At 34.8% G+C, this 13,772-nt stretch overlaps 1 protein-coding gene across 6 annotated transcripts in view; it reads left to right on the top strand.

The window, feature by feature from the left end:
* Positions 1-13,772, top strand: part of SHLD2 (shieldin complex subunit 2) — a 45,890-nt gene that overhangs the window by 7,721 nt on the left and 24,397 nt on the right. The window contains exon 2 of one of the 6 annotated variants that reach the window (XM_032695545.1): positions 415-532. The exons of the other annotated variants lie outside the window; for them this stretch is intronic. The gene's annotated coding sequence lies outside the window, so the exon portion shown is untranslated. The remainder of the gene's footprint in view (positions 1-414; positions 533-13,772) is intronic. 6 annotated transcript variants of the gene reach the window in all.

Below are 13,772 nucleotides of genomic sequence, written 5' to 3'. Positions count from 1 at the left end.
TTTCTTGAATAGAGGATGCTTTGTGTTCATCCCAGGTTTATAGGCTACATTATCACCGTGTCAGTTACATAAATAAATGTAACATTGGGCTATATAAGCGGAAACTGAGCTTCTTCCTCATGTGACAAAACCTCATGAAAGTAATAGAGGCCAAGGAGGAAAAAAGAAACCAGTCTCCTTCACTGTTCTGTTCTCCCAATATACTTAACGCCTCACCTACCAGTGAACCCAGACTTGCAGTGCAAGTCCATTAATGTTATTTAGTTATAGGTGTAATTTATTCTTGTTTATTACACTGCTAATTCTGTGAAGGTTATTTTAAGTCAAAGAAATTAATGGACCTGTTAACTAAAAGAAAAAAAAAAAGGTCTGTTATTTGGCAAAACACTGTACTCATCTTTTTTTTTCCCCAAGGTGAGTTCTGACGTCACAACAGAATATACCTCACTGCCTCAGGACTTGAAGTAACTCGTAACATTTTTGAAAACTAAGACTTAACCATGTGGGTATGTTCTACAGAACACTATATAAGGTAAGAGAGAACCTCTTTCAAATAGTGTATGAAGTTCAAGAACTAAACAAAAAAAAAGTAACATCAGATGCCCTGTGTTGATCCCAACTTTGAAGCATTTGATTATTTTGTGCTGATGTAGGTCAGCACATGATACCTCAAGTAGGGAACAAAAGCAGAGGAGGACAATAAATCTGGTGTTGTGGGTAGATAGAGAAAGTTGCAGATATAGAAATGGGATGACCCATGATGGTACATGTTAGAATCTCAGTAGGTAAGCTGAAAAGCTGAGGTGAAAAGGATAGTTTTGTGACAATGCAATGTTTAATGTGATTCACTGCGTAAGTTCTCCATTTGTTTCAATTTACTGTGCAAGCCAAAGTAAATTACTTAACCTTTCATTCCCTCAGTTCCCATGAGAAAAACAGGTGATGATAATTTTCCCCCACTTCTTAAAAGTATGGGAAGGACAAATGCATAAAGTATTGTTTGGAACCGAGCTGGTTGTGCAAACCTGCACGATCCACACATCTGGATGAATATAGGCCAGAAATTACAGAACACAGGCAGTATTTATTTTTAAGGAGAAACTTCTGGAATTTGCTTTTCTAATAAACTAATACAGTTTTTCTTTCCTGTCAGACTTGAGTTTTCTCAAGAAATAAAGGAAAGTCTTAGATTATTTTCCAAAGTGATAAGTAAAATTCTTCTTGTCTTGAATGTCTATTCTTTATCATACCATATTCAATTTACTCATTTTTCTCCTTCTTAGGAACAGAAACAGTGAGCTCTAATGGAACTACAGTTCATTAATTTTATGTTGAAGATGATGAAAAATAGAAGTTATATAGGCTTTTCCAGGTTCTGTTGGATTAAAAGAATCCATAGAAATTAGTGTTAGAGAAACGGGCAGCAGTTCTCTTGGAATGACAATATCTGTAGCTGCATCCATAGCTACTTTAATGTGTCTGTTTGAATAAAAAGAATGATTGTGAAATATATTATTTACGTGTTTTGCCAACAGATTTAATTTCAATTATTTTCATACTGTATGCTTCACATGTCTGGAAAGAAATCAGACTTTCAGCAAGTCTTTATCCAGCAAATTGGATAATGGCAGGTGAAGAGTAGGTGATATAACTTGACCCGTGGCTATATTTGGTTATAAAAATTTCTAAAATGCCAAGTAAGGTGGAATTACTCTGCAAACAAAGGAAATAAATACTGGGGTTGGCACGAGTTCTTTGGGAATGTGCCAGTCTAGATATGATTGTGCTTTTTTGCTGATAATGTCAGATCAGCTTGTTTAAAGCAGTGTAGTTTTTTGAGCTTTGTCTACACTTGGTTTTGTTGGTGATGGTGGTGCTTTTTTTTCTATTTTGCCACCCTAGACCATAAAAGAATACAAAATTGAGATAAAATGGACAAAGGTGACTTTATCTAATCTGTAACTGCTGACTCTAATTGACTCCTTGAGACTATGGACATTGCAGTTGAGCTGTTCCACAGCTTCCTACAGATGTCAAGATGAAACCTCTCACTGCATCAATTCTTGTAAAGCACTGTGAGTTCTAAAGATCGATGACAAGCTTTCTTCTAATAGTTCAGCTCTTGACATCTAGTTCTTGACCTGAGAAGTCAGTATTTCCTTTTGGGATAATAGGATAGGACTGCCCTTGAGTACTGTTATTAATGCAAAGCGTGGTGGCAAATTTTTGTCATGGAGCCTGGAATGACACTGGAAATCTAATGTAATGTGGAAAACCCTAAGTAACTTTTAAATTGGAATGACTTCAGTCCACCCTGAACTGTATTTTGATTTATATAAGATGAGCAATTGAGAATTTGAAAGAATGCAGTTTGACCTATTCAAGTCAGGTTTCCCCACCTCTTTCTAAAATATTTATCTTGGCTGCAAGAGTGAGGTTTTCCATAATTTAAAATTACCTGGATATAAAATGTAAGTACTTATTTTTTAAACACTGTGTTTCCCAACTTAAAGGGATAAACATAGGTAAAGGGACTTGACAGTTGGTTCCCATTTAGGATTAGAATTTAAACTTCCTTTTGGGCTGGAAAAGTAACACTTATTTGTTTGCCATATCGAGAATGGATCATCAAGTAACATCATAATGTGTAAAGGAGTTAAAAACTACACAATATTATTACACGGTTCTTAATTCTTGTTATGTTACCTCTTCTCTCTTCTATATTTGGCTTTTTTAATGAAGAATGCAATTTAAATGGACATTGCTTTGGATCCAGCTTCATCAAATCGAATTCTTGCACTTGCTCTTTTGTGAAACTTTCATCCATGCCTTTATTAATTTTTTCTCACTGTGATCAGACTGTTCAGTTTTCTGCATGTTTTTTCCCTTGGCAGCTGCAGTTCATAATATATTGTATAATATTGTAATGTCATACAAGTGACATGAGAAAAACACGTTAATATTTTGATTCTCACTTGTGTCTGAATACCTTGTATTTACTGAATAAATACTAACTTTGAGGAAGATGCCTTACATTATTTTTTAATCCGATTTCAGTAATATAAACTGAATCTCCATTTGTTGCTTTTTAGATTTGTCCTGACAAGTATGATATCTTAGCAGTTTGGTTTTATGTGTTTTATTTATCTCAAATTTTTCTTCTGCTCCAGTGTTTCATAAAACAAGTTAACATGAAATATTGCCATATTTCACTTAATGCTTGCTGTGTGTGCATGGCTTCTAAGCTGCCGTTCTTTTGGATGATATATTAGTTTTACTTGCAAGATAAAGATTGTATATATATGTGGTGTTAACATCAGTATAGTTCTTGGAATGCAGTGTCAGGTAACTCAGAACATTAACTAAGACAGAACAAACTGTACTGCTTGTTGAAATTCTTTCTGCTCTGTTGTAAAGGTTGCTAATCTCTGGAGAAAGATAATAGATCACATGTTTAATAGCTTTTTGCTTTTTCTGCTTTGTCTGCTATTTTAAAAATCTTTTAAAATTAAGCTCATATAAACAGGTTTTACTGCGAAATTTATGGGAAGGAAAAAACCCATATGTATTTACTCATTTCCTGTCCTATGTCCAGTACTACAATAGCTGATTATTTATATTCTGTGTACTTCCTGACACAAGCAAGTAAAATCTGGAGTTACTCAAGTCATTAACTGAATACAATGAGTACTTTGATATGGAATGGATACCAAGTTCCCTGTGTTTCTTCACCTCTGCATTAATCATAATTTATTTTACCCCTAATTTTCCTCTTTCATGTTTTCACAGAGTGTAAAGTTCACATGTGTGTGCGTGGCACTGAAGTCACAAGTCACACATAGTAACTTTGTGTAAAGTGTGTCAGTTGACATCCAATAAGGGCAGGTTACAAGACACTGTTCAGAGCTACTTCAGTACCAAACTCATTTGTGTGTTGGGGCATTAAAAAGAGCTGTTCAGAAAAAGATAGATTCCTAACGTTGACACTGCCACTTCTGTTCTATATGAAAACTTCCCACTTGTGTTTTTTTAAATATTTTTTGAAGGCTGCTGTGATGTCAGCTTTGTTTGGCAGTTCACATGGATGTGTGGTAAAAATTATGCTGGTGTACTAGTAGCCACACTGGCCTTGTGTACACTATCAGTCCTGTTATTTCTCTTCCAGTAAAGATCAAGTATAGAATTTGCAACATGTGTCAGACAGGAAAAAAATTGGATTTGCAAACAAGATTACAATTCCAATACACAAAGTATTAAGTAAACTACGAGGTGACCATTTCTTAAATCTCTACTCTTTTGGCGTTATATTGCAGAAAGAGGCAATTTATAGTTTTACTTCACCTTGGAGCAGCCTCTGGAGGAATACAAATGGGTAACTAGATAAACTTTTTTAGTTTCCATCCTTGCCTCTTCATACTTCAGAAGCTGTGAAAGTTAAATAGATAAACGTTTTTAGTTTCCATCCTTGCCTCTTCAGAAGCTGTGAAAGTTACACAACTTCAAGTTTCGTGGTTGTTGCAGGTATTTGTGTGGTTGGTTGTGTCAACATAGTTGGGTGGTAAGACTGATCATCTGGAGTACCAGCTTCTCTCCAAGAAAGGTGTTTTCCTCCAGGTGGGTTGCTGGTGTGTGTGAACATGTGAAGACTGCACATACTTGGCTGGACTTTCTCCCACAGCACAGGATGGAAGTGTTAGGGTGGGCAGGATTGTGTAGAACTGCAAGTAATAAAAACACTTGTAAAAGTTATTGAATTAAAGGCATCTGAGTGGAGGTACTCAGCAATAGTCGTAATAGCACAGTACAGATAATAATTGAGTTATTGCCTCTGAAAAAACAGTGAGGAAAATGATGCCCCTTTACTGAGAATACACGTACGAGCAGGTGTTTATCAGGGGTTACACTGTTGTGCACTGCTGTTACACCCTGTGACTTAGAACAGTAGAGGGAGACCCAAGATGACTTGTTACACTGTACCTTGAGGTTTTTTAAATCTACTTGAGGTGTTTTCAGACAGCTCAATTACCATGGGAAAGTGTACAGGCCATATAGATGAATGCTTCTGGTAATTAATTAGTGCATTTTATTCACATTTTGTTCGATCGTGATGATTAACTTTTCTGGGCATAGTACGATAGAAATTGTGATCTACAGGTTTTTGAGATATAATCAGTCAAATTACTTTTAATAACTAGTCTAAGTACATTGCTGCCTTCAAGTGTGAGAGAAAAGTTACCTCTTTCAAATAAAGAAATCTGCATCTAAAAGGCACCTTTGGCTCAGTCAGCTGTGTTGATAGTTACTAAGTGTTACCTGTTCCCTGTTAAAGCTTAACCAGTTTGCTAAACTAACATCTATCTAAACCATTGAAATGTAAAGGCTTATATATTAAAAAGCTAATGCTAATTTCCTATATGTCTCATATCTCATTTTTTTCCTAGGTAAATGCCAAAAGACTTGAAAATGTTCTTTTTGTTTCCAGAAGATTCACTGTAGTTCTCACTCTCTTAAAATACTCAGAATTTTTTCTCTTGGTTTCCTGCAGCGCCCTAGTAAATTAACAACTTTACTCCTTAGGTGAAATACCTGTGAAAGAGCATTTGCTTGGCTGATGTTCATACAGTTCTATGAAGGAGTTGGTGGCTATGTTGCTTCTGTAGCCACAATAAGGAGCAAGTGTGCAGTGAGCCATCTGTGATCTTTGTAATGCTGTTGACCAGTGTACAGAGACAGTTTGGCCCAAGTCTGAAGGTTATATTTCCTTAAGGGAGCTTGATATCTTAAAAAATCTTAAACCTCTCAACTTCTATATAGAAGAGCATATCTTTTACAGTTAAGGCTGAAATGTATTCTTGGGGTGTGTGCAATAGAGAAATATTAAAATAATCTTGAGCTTGTTTTGCCTTTTCAAGACTGGAAATTCTAGATTTGAATATGAAAGTCGGTACTGTCATGTAGTTAACATCAGTCAAGGCTTTTGTTTAAATTACAATAGTCACATCAGAAGCATGTGTTACAAACCTTCTTTTTGAGACTTTAGATTTATAGAAGTGTTGTGTAGAGCCAGCTTTCATCTTCCTGAGATTTGAGTGTATTGAGATCAGCCATTTAATATATCAGATTGCTTTGAACCTCACAAAAATACACTGATACCACAGAAGGGATGTAGCTGCATACTATAGGAACAGATAAAATGTGCACGTGTGGCTTGGGGTGGGGAGAGAATGGGTCAGGTCTGGTACCATAGGTTTAGTCCTGACAAAAAGTGCTTGCTGCTGTTTCTGTTTGGAGGAAGGTTAAATGTTTGCTCTTCTGGAGGAATCCTGTATAAACAGTGATGAGTTAAATGAAGTCCTAATTGAGCTATTGGTCTAAAGGTGTCTTGTGGGCTTGTATGCCATCCAGCTTCTTCTGGACCTCCTTGTGTAGTCTGAGTCCTACCTACAGTGTCCTGCACAGTCCTACCTACAGGTGTTGTCCAAAACATTGACAATATCCCATTTTTTTCCAAGTAGTCAGCATCTGGTTTTTTGTTATGGAACCTCATCTTTTTTGAGTGAGGCTTTTGTAAAGATGAGAAGACATTTGTGGTATCTTAATATTTTAAATATTTTTTTTTCTGCCATAGTATGGAAGCCACATAAAATATGGAGGAATAAATTCTCTTTCCCAAACCACTGAAGCAACTGCAATTGAGAGAGCAGCCTTTGGTTATGGCTCTAACCACGTGCTTTAACCAAATAATCCCAGTGATCTATGTAATTGTTGTGGAAGGTGGATTCCAAAAACATTCATAATAGGAAATACCAGCTCACGTCATTTGAACCTAAATAAGAATCCTTTTGTTTCAAATACACTGGATTTGTGCAGGAAGATATTTTTGGTTGTTATTATTACAATGCCTGTTGCCCAGTATCATAGTGATGGTTTGGCATTTGTGTTACTAAGTCAAGCTGAAAGATACTTGCAGTTCTGGAAGTAGATTTTACAGAAAGCCATTCAATCAAAGCCCAGTGAATGGTTACTCAGTTTAGATAAAAGTTCTGTTTTTCTCATTGGTCAAAAAATTCAATTTAAGAAAACAAAAAGACTTTTACAAGAAGAAAATAGAAGGTGATGCTAGCCTGATATATTTTTTTTATCTTCTGATACTAATAAATCAAATCTGCAGAAGTTAATCAGGTGGAAGTAGGGCTATAATGATAATGTTAGTTTGACCAGTTGCCTTGCTTTCATCTTAGGTCCTATATTGTTTTATCAACCTCTGCTTATCAGAAGGATTCAGTCCTAACATAGATTTTTCGTCAGTAATGATACCTGTGGATAATTTTCTGCAAACTTAATTGTTTTTCAAAAAAAAGCCACAATGATACCATTCTAATATTGTGAGGTTTTTTAATATGCTGAAATACCATGAAGAATATCTTTCTTAACAGAAGATATAGCAGTTTAGTGTTTTAAACAGTTATCACAAGTAAGGCTTCAGGGAAGGAATGTTCTGCAATAAAACGTGCACAACACGTCTGTGTATCTTTGGCCTTTTACCTTTATCTTTCTTTCCGATTCTAAAGGTCACTGTTCTTTAGAACTTTTAACTTCTTTTGTTTTTGTAACAGCCACTGTATGTTCATATCTCCTTAATGATATGTTTTTATGTATTGCAAAACAAAAATCAATAAATAGCATTTACTTAAAAGGACATCTCGAAAGCCACAAAGGTAGTGGGGAAAGAATTATCAAGTTAATCACAAAAGCCTACTACCTTTACTCCTATTTTCAAACACACTGATGACCATCTCAGTGGCTGAATTGAAAATGTATTATGTGTTCAGATTTTTGCATCATTTGGTTCCAAAAGTAATCCTTAAAATGGCTGATTCAACTGCTGAGTAGATGCGTCTGTATGATATAAGCTTGTATTTACAGAAGAAATGTCTTTGTTTCAGACCAAGGGAAGTATTTTCCTTTTAGAGCACAACTTTAGAAACTCAGGCCTTGATCCTGCAGGCAAGTAGGTACATATTAAATATTAGCAATAGCAATGTCATTTGATTGCTTGCCTTCTTTTTTTATTTTAATAGTTCAGTAATAGTTATGAAGAACAACTTGGTGTTTCTTACCTCTTATTCAGTATTTAACTTTTCTAACAGTGTCAAGTCTGTGGAACTTCTCAGAACACTGATTTTTGGTTGAAATTATCTCCCTGCTGCTGCAGGAGTATTTAGGAAGGTTTCTATTGCAATGCCCGAATCATAGGTGTTTCATATTCTGAAAAGCATTTTGTTACTGAAAGCACTGCAGATAAGGAAAAAAGTTTTGATACCTCTTGTTTTTTGACTACATATTGCTGAGTACGAGTTTTATGTGTTATAAACCAGCTGTACCTGTCTTGAGGCCAAATGGTATTGCAGTCCTCTGGTAATAGCTAGTGAGAACTAAATACTGAATGGATTAATATTGCTGCTATTTAATGTAAAGAGTAACTACTAATAGAAATTATTTTACGGTCAGTAATAACCCAAGTACCTCATTTAGAAGTAACTTTATACCAGTTACAGATACTTCTGTAGACAAATGAAGGTTTATGATTTTCATACCTGTTGACATTGACTAGCAGGATTCTTGCTCTACCACCATGTCTGGTTGGCAGCTGTCTCTGTGCACAGTATTCCAGAAACATGATGTTATTATATGATGTTATTAAACCAAATAACCATCTTGGTGTAAAATTACTTTTGGTTAAACCTGTCTGTTATAGATAGAACTACAGTCTTTGCCTGAAACCTTATATTAAAATTTAGATAAAAAGTTTTTGGTGATTGTTACAGTCACCAAACAAAGCATGACAAATAAGACCTTTAATTACGTATCCTGTTCATTTCCCCTCTTGCCCACATGTCCATGTACTTTCTCCCACGTGCATGTTCTCTTGGCTTCTTGTTAGGTCCCACTAGCCTGGTCTCATGCAATCCACTTAGATCTCCTTGAGCTGCTATTCACTTACACATATAATTTTCTTTTAAGCCCATATGATACATTCCTCACTCTTACGTAGAATATAAATTTGCTTCAGCTGCAAGTTGCTTAGCTCGATTTCCTCTGTCATTTTTTATTTTCCATTGGGTTCCTTTTAATACATATGCATTTGGACCAAGCTGCCTGTTGACTTAGTGGATTGGTGCTATTGCTGGTGTATTGATTCACTTGCAGTGCCAGCAGGAGTTGTTGGCATGAGGATCATCCTTCTTGTTCTTGCACAAGTTGCAAGCAAATATAGAATGAGTTCATCACTTCATCCCAGAGTTTCAGTTTCCTTAGATGTATGAAACTGTTACTACACTGCTTGCTGTTCTTCTACTCTGAAGATGGCTATGAATAATTCAGTTTCTTCTGTTGTAAGGTTGATGAATCAGTCCCTTAATTTTGTATACTACGTGTAGGAGGAGTGTAAAATCAAATATACAAATAAGGGAGGGGAAAGCTTACAGTACAAGTTAAAATTTATAATTTAAAGAATATCCTAATTTATATATTTCTTACTGGACCACCTTTTCAACAGGTAAAGGACAATATGATTACATTTTGCATATTTTAGGCATCAAGTTATTAACTACTTGCTATTTAGGATGTTCATCATCAAGCAGTACCAAATCAAAGCTGCAAGTTAAAAGAATACACTTTGTCTCCTAAAACTTTAGTGTTGGAGATATATGAAAATTCTGGCAGGTAAAGTAAGTTACACTTTTGCATTATATTGCTATAATCCTTTGTCTTCTGATGCATTGCTGTCTGTTATTTCTGCAATTTTATTTGTAGCTTGAAGCTGTAGTATGGGACAGATATAAAGAAACTGTTAACTAGAGGTGGAATTAGTGTGATTTACTTTGGGTGTATAGGGCTTAAGTAAAGACCTGATGGAACTATTTGGATGTAATTTTCAAAACAGGGATTTAGGCTACCACTGATATTCAGGAATGATAGGAAGCTGAAGCTATGTCACCCTCTTAAGTTACCTTGGCCTAATGCTTGGTGATTATCATGGTGAGTGAATACTACTGATGAATAGTGAAATATGGAATAAAAGTAATGAATATTTCTGAAGTATTTTAGGGGTACTTTAAGGTCATATATGTAGCATCACACAACATTTCTGGAGTAACTATTGGAAGAGGATTTTTAAAGCTGTTTTTAATTTTGTTCCATGTGTAGCAAATCACTACAGATTAACAATCTATTAATAATGGTTCATTTAAAAAACCTTTAAATTTAGAATTCCTGTCTTAGTGTTTAGATTGGAGGAAATACATTATGAAGCATATTGGATTTCTTGTAATAGGTATATTAAACCTCAGTTGCAGTGTCTTGCAAATGTAAACCTTGCTGGTGTAGTTACTGGTTTTTAATAGATCATTGACCCGTCAATCAGACTCTGACCATTTCAGAGATAAAAAGCTAGGCTTTCATTGGCTATTAGGAATAGAGCACCTTTCCACAAATTAGGAAATGGTGTAATAATTAACAGATATAATGGGTATGTGCATTCAGGTTTCAGTTGTATCTTTATGAGCTTTAGCTCCTGTTATCTGTGGTGTAGTTAACCCCGTCTGCCCACAAATAACTTAATTACAGTATAAAATGCTAATAGGATTGATAGATATTTTGCTTATTTTTTTGAGATCTACAATGAATTGTTCTTTCAGACTTTTTATTTAAAACAGGGCCCAGAACTTCATTAACAAAACTCATTAAAACAGTAATAATTCCGTTCTAGAGCATCGTAACAAAGGTTCTGTACACAGTTTTGCATACAGAGAATTTAGGTAAACTTTAATTTATTTTTCTTTCTGATTTACAGACTTAAATGATTTTAGGTACTGATGTTTCCTCGTATAGGAAGGAGTTTAGTATCTTTGATCTAAAAAGTCACTTGAAAATTGCTAATGGAGATGATTTGGTAGTGGACTTATTATGTGAACCAGAAAGTAGGCAGAGGTCACGTACCATTCCTAAGCTCTAAGTATTGTAAGAAAAATGTAAATTTTAGGTTTTGAAAATATAAATTATATTTTAGTTGAAAAAATTCATAATTAACCTAAAGATTTGATTGCTTTGGTGTAATCATAGAAAGGCTTGGGTTGGAAGGGATCTTAAAGATCATCCAGTTTCAGCTCCCCTGCCTTGGACAGGTACACCTTTCACTAGACCAGGTTGCTCAGGGCCCCATCCAACCTGGCCTTGAATATACTGGCACTGCAAAATATGAATAAAGAAAGCAAATCCTAAGTTCAGAGAAGTTACGGAACTGGAAAGTTAAGGAAAACTTTCTGAATCTGTATGTAACTCACTAGTCTTTAAACATGACAAGAACCAAAAGAGCAGTGATACTTAAAATGAGAGGCTCATAAATTACTGTATAACTGGACTTTTACCAAGATAGAGAAATTATTTTTGTTTTAGAAAGTGTTTTCCTGTTAAAGTATTGTTGACTTCTCAATTGGCAAACATTTCACGTTTTATATGCAATACTGTTACAGATGTGTTCTTATTTACCAGATATTTATTCAGAACACATTTGCATGGAGGCTCACATCTTAAATTCATCAGTCTACTAGAAGACTGGCGTAGACATCCTTCTATTATAAATTCAGTTTAATCTATCTCAGGGAAATGCAGTTGCCTAATGATACCAGTTGTCCCTATATGTTTATGGTAGTAGATTTTTGCAGTGTTCAGTTTATTTTGTTTTACTACTGTAGCAAGACATCACTTACAATTCATACATCTTTTTCATGTCAATGCTAGCAAGGTATAAGGTGTGTTTATAAAAGGAAATACTTGGATACTCGTCTAAAAAGAAAAGTATTTTCAAAGTACCCCTTAATATTGGTCACAGATGTGTGTTCATAAATGTAAATGTAAAAAGATGAGGCTTTTTGGAAGAAAAAGCAGAAATTTTTCAGTTATATTTGGCAGTGTCATGCCTGCCGTAACTTGAGTCCTAATTACTGCGGTCGCAATAGGAATTAGCTGGTTTAGACTATGCTGTGAGACTGTGCCAAAATCTTCCAGGTTCTCAAATGGAAATCCTCAAGGGAGAAAAGTGTAAGGGGCACAGTAGTTGCCTCTTTCAAGTATGCCAAAATAACAGCTTTGTTCAATTCAGACTCTGCATAAAGACTTTGAGTGTAATGTTTGTGTGTGTATATATGTAGAGAGAGAGAGAAGAAAGTCTGGGGCTATTATGATATGTTTACATTTACATTTTGTTATTTTCATAAATTGGTAATGCTTTTGGTTAAAAATGGTATAGCAGTGCTTGGGAATTAAAAAAACAAATCTAATTTTCCATGAGCTTAATATGGGGAGTAGACAGAATTACAAACAAAAAACCCAATGCTTATTATTTGATTCTTCAGTGATGGTTCTCCTTCAGGTCTTAACTGGTTAATTAATTGTTCAACCCTGATTATAGGAAGAATACACTTGAAATATGATACAGGATATGTCTGGAAGTAGAGTGAAGTACAGCTGCCTTTCTGGGATCTTCCGTTATACTGAACTTCAAGTATTGAAGTGATACGTTTAGCCCATGAAATATATAATTGTCTAAAAGATTTCCTTTGTCACTCTTTCCTTTGTTAGACTTCAAGCTATAAAGTGCAGAAATTTGCTCCAGTACAGTATATGAAGTCCTGCATTTTATATACAAAGTAATCTAGGACACTTGACAGTTTTTTTTTATTTTAATTCTGAATACTTTACACTACGACATCCTAAGCACTACCTTTTCTATGACTACAAGTCTCTGAAAGGTCTTGCAACTCCAGGTTGTAAGATGGCCACATAGTGTTCTAATTATCTTAACTATTTAACAGCTAAATTAGCATTCCAGTGTCCACAGAACTCAAGAATTGAAGTACTGAATGAACTCATTTAAAATGTGCTATAGAACAAAAGAGGTTGAAATGGCATGGGCTTGTGTCAGAATTCTACAGTTCAACATCTATTCTATAGAACATATGTGCACTAAATATTTTGGAATCCATTTGAACCTTTTATTCATTTGAACCTCCTTATTAAGAGACATATTGTTATACTTTAGTGTACCTAATTAAGAAAGATACCCATTTGTAAAGGCTGTAACCACGGTAATCACAAATGAAATCACAAGGTAATCACAATGAAAAAGTTACCAATAAACTTAGATATTTTTAAATGGAAGAAATTATTTAATCTCATCACTTAGGTTACACTTCTGAAGTTCATTTAAACTAATCAAAACATTTTCTGTTGGTCATAGATTTATTACTGAACTTGTTTTTATGTCATGTATTGAGTAGCCTTTTATCTGCAGAACTTACTAACATCAATTCCTTAGGGGTTCAACCTCACTATCACTTTACTTTATCTTTCCCTTACCTGATCCATTATTTTAGTGTTGAACTGTAAATTCTGTCTTTCTGCTTATTTATGTATTGCCATTCTTTACATAACTGAAAGCTTTCACAGGTTTGAGAATTGTCCTTTAAAAGTTACATTCTTATGAGACTAAATTTAAATGTACGACTACAGAAGTTTGGGTATTCCAATGTTTTAAGCATTCATTTTTTAATGAGTATAAAACTGAATGCAGATAGTTACTGTGTTTTGTACCACCTTTGAATTTTGCCATATCTAATTTTAGTGGTTGTATATTGCTTTTCCAGTGACACCAATAATATACCAGAGATCAGTGTTTCAGGATGTTTATAGTTTTTCCATGTTAAGTGATC

Source organism: Chiroxiphia lanceolata, chromosome 8, assembly GCF_009829145.1.
Source record: "Chiroxiphia lanceolata isolate bChiLan1 chromosome 8, bChiLan1.pri, whole genome shotgun sequence".
In the NCBI taxonomy this organism is placed as follows: Eukaryota; Metazoa; Chordata; class Aves; order Passeriformes; family Pipridae; genus Chiroxiphia; species Chiroxiphia lanceolata.
This window is presented reverse-complemented; position numbering and strand designations above follow the sequence as displayed.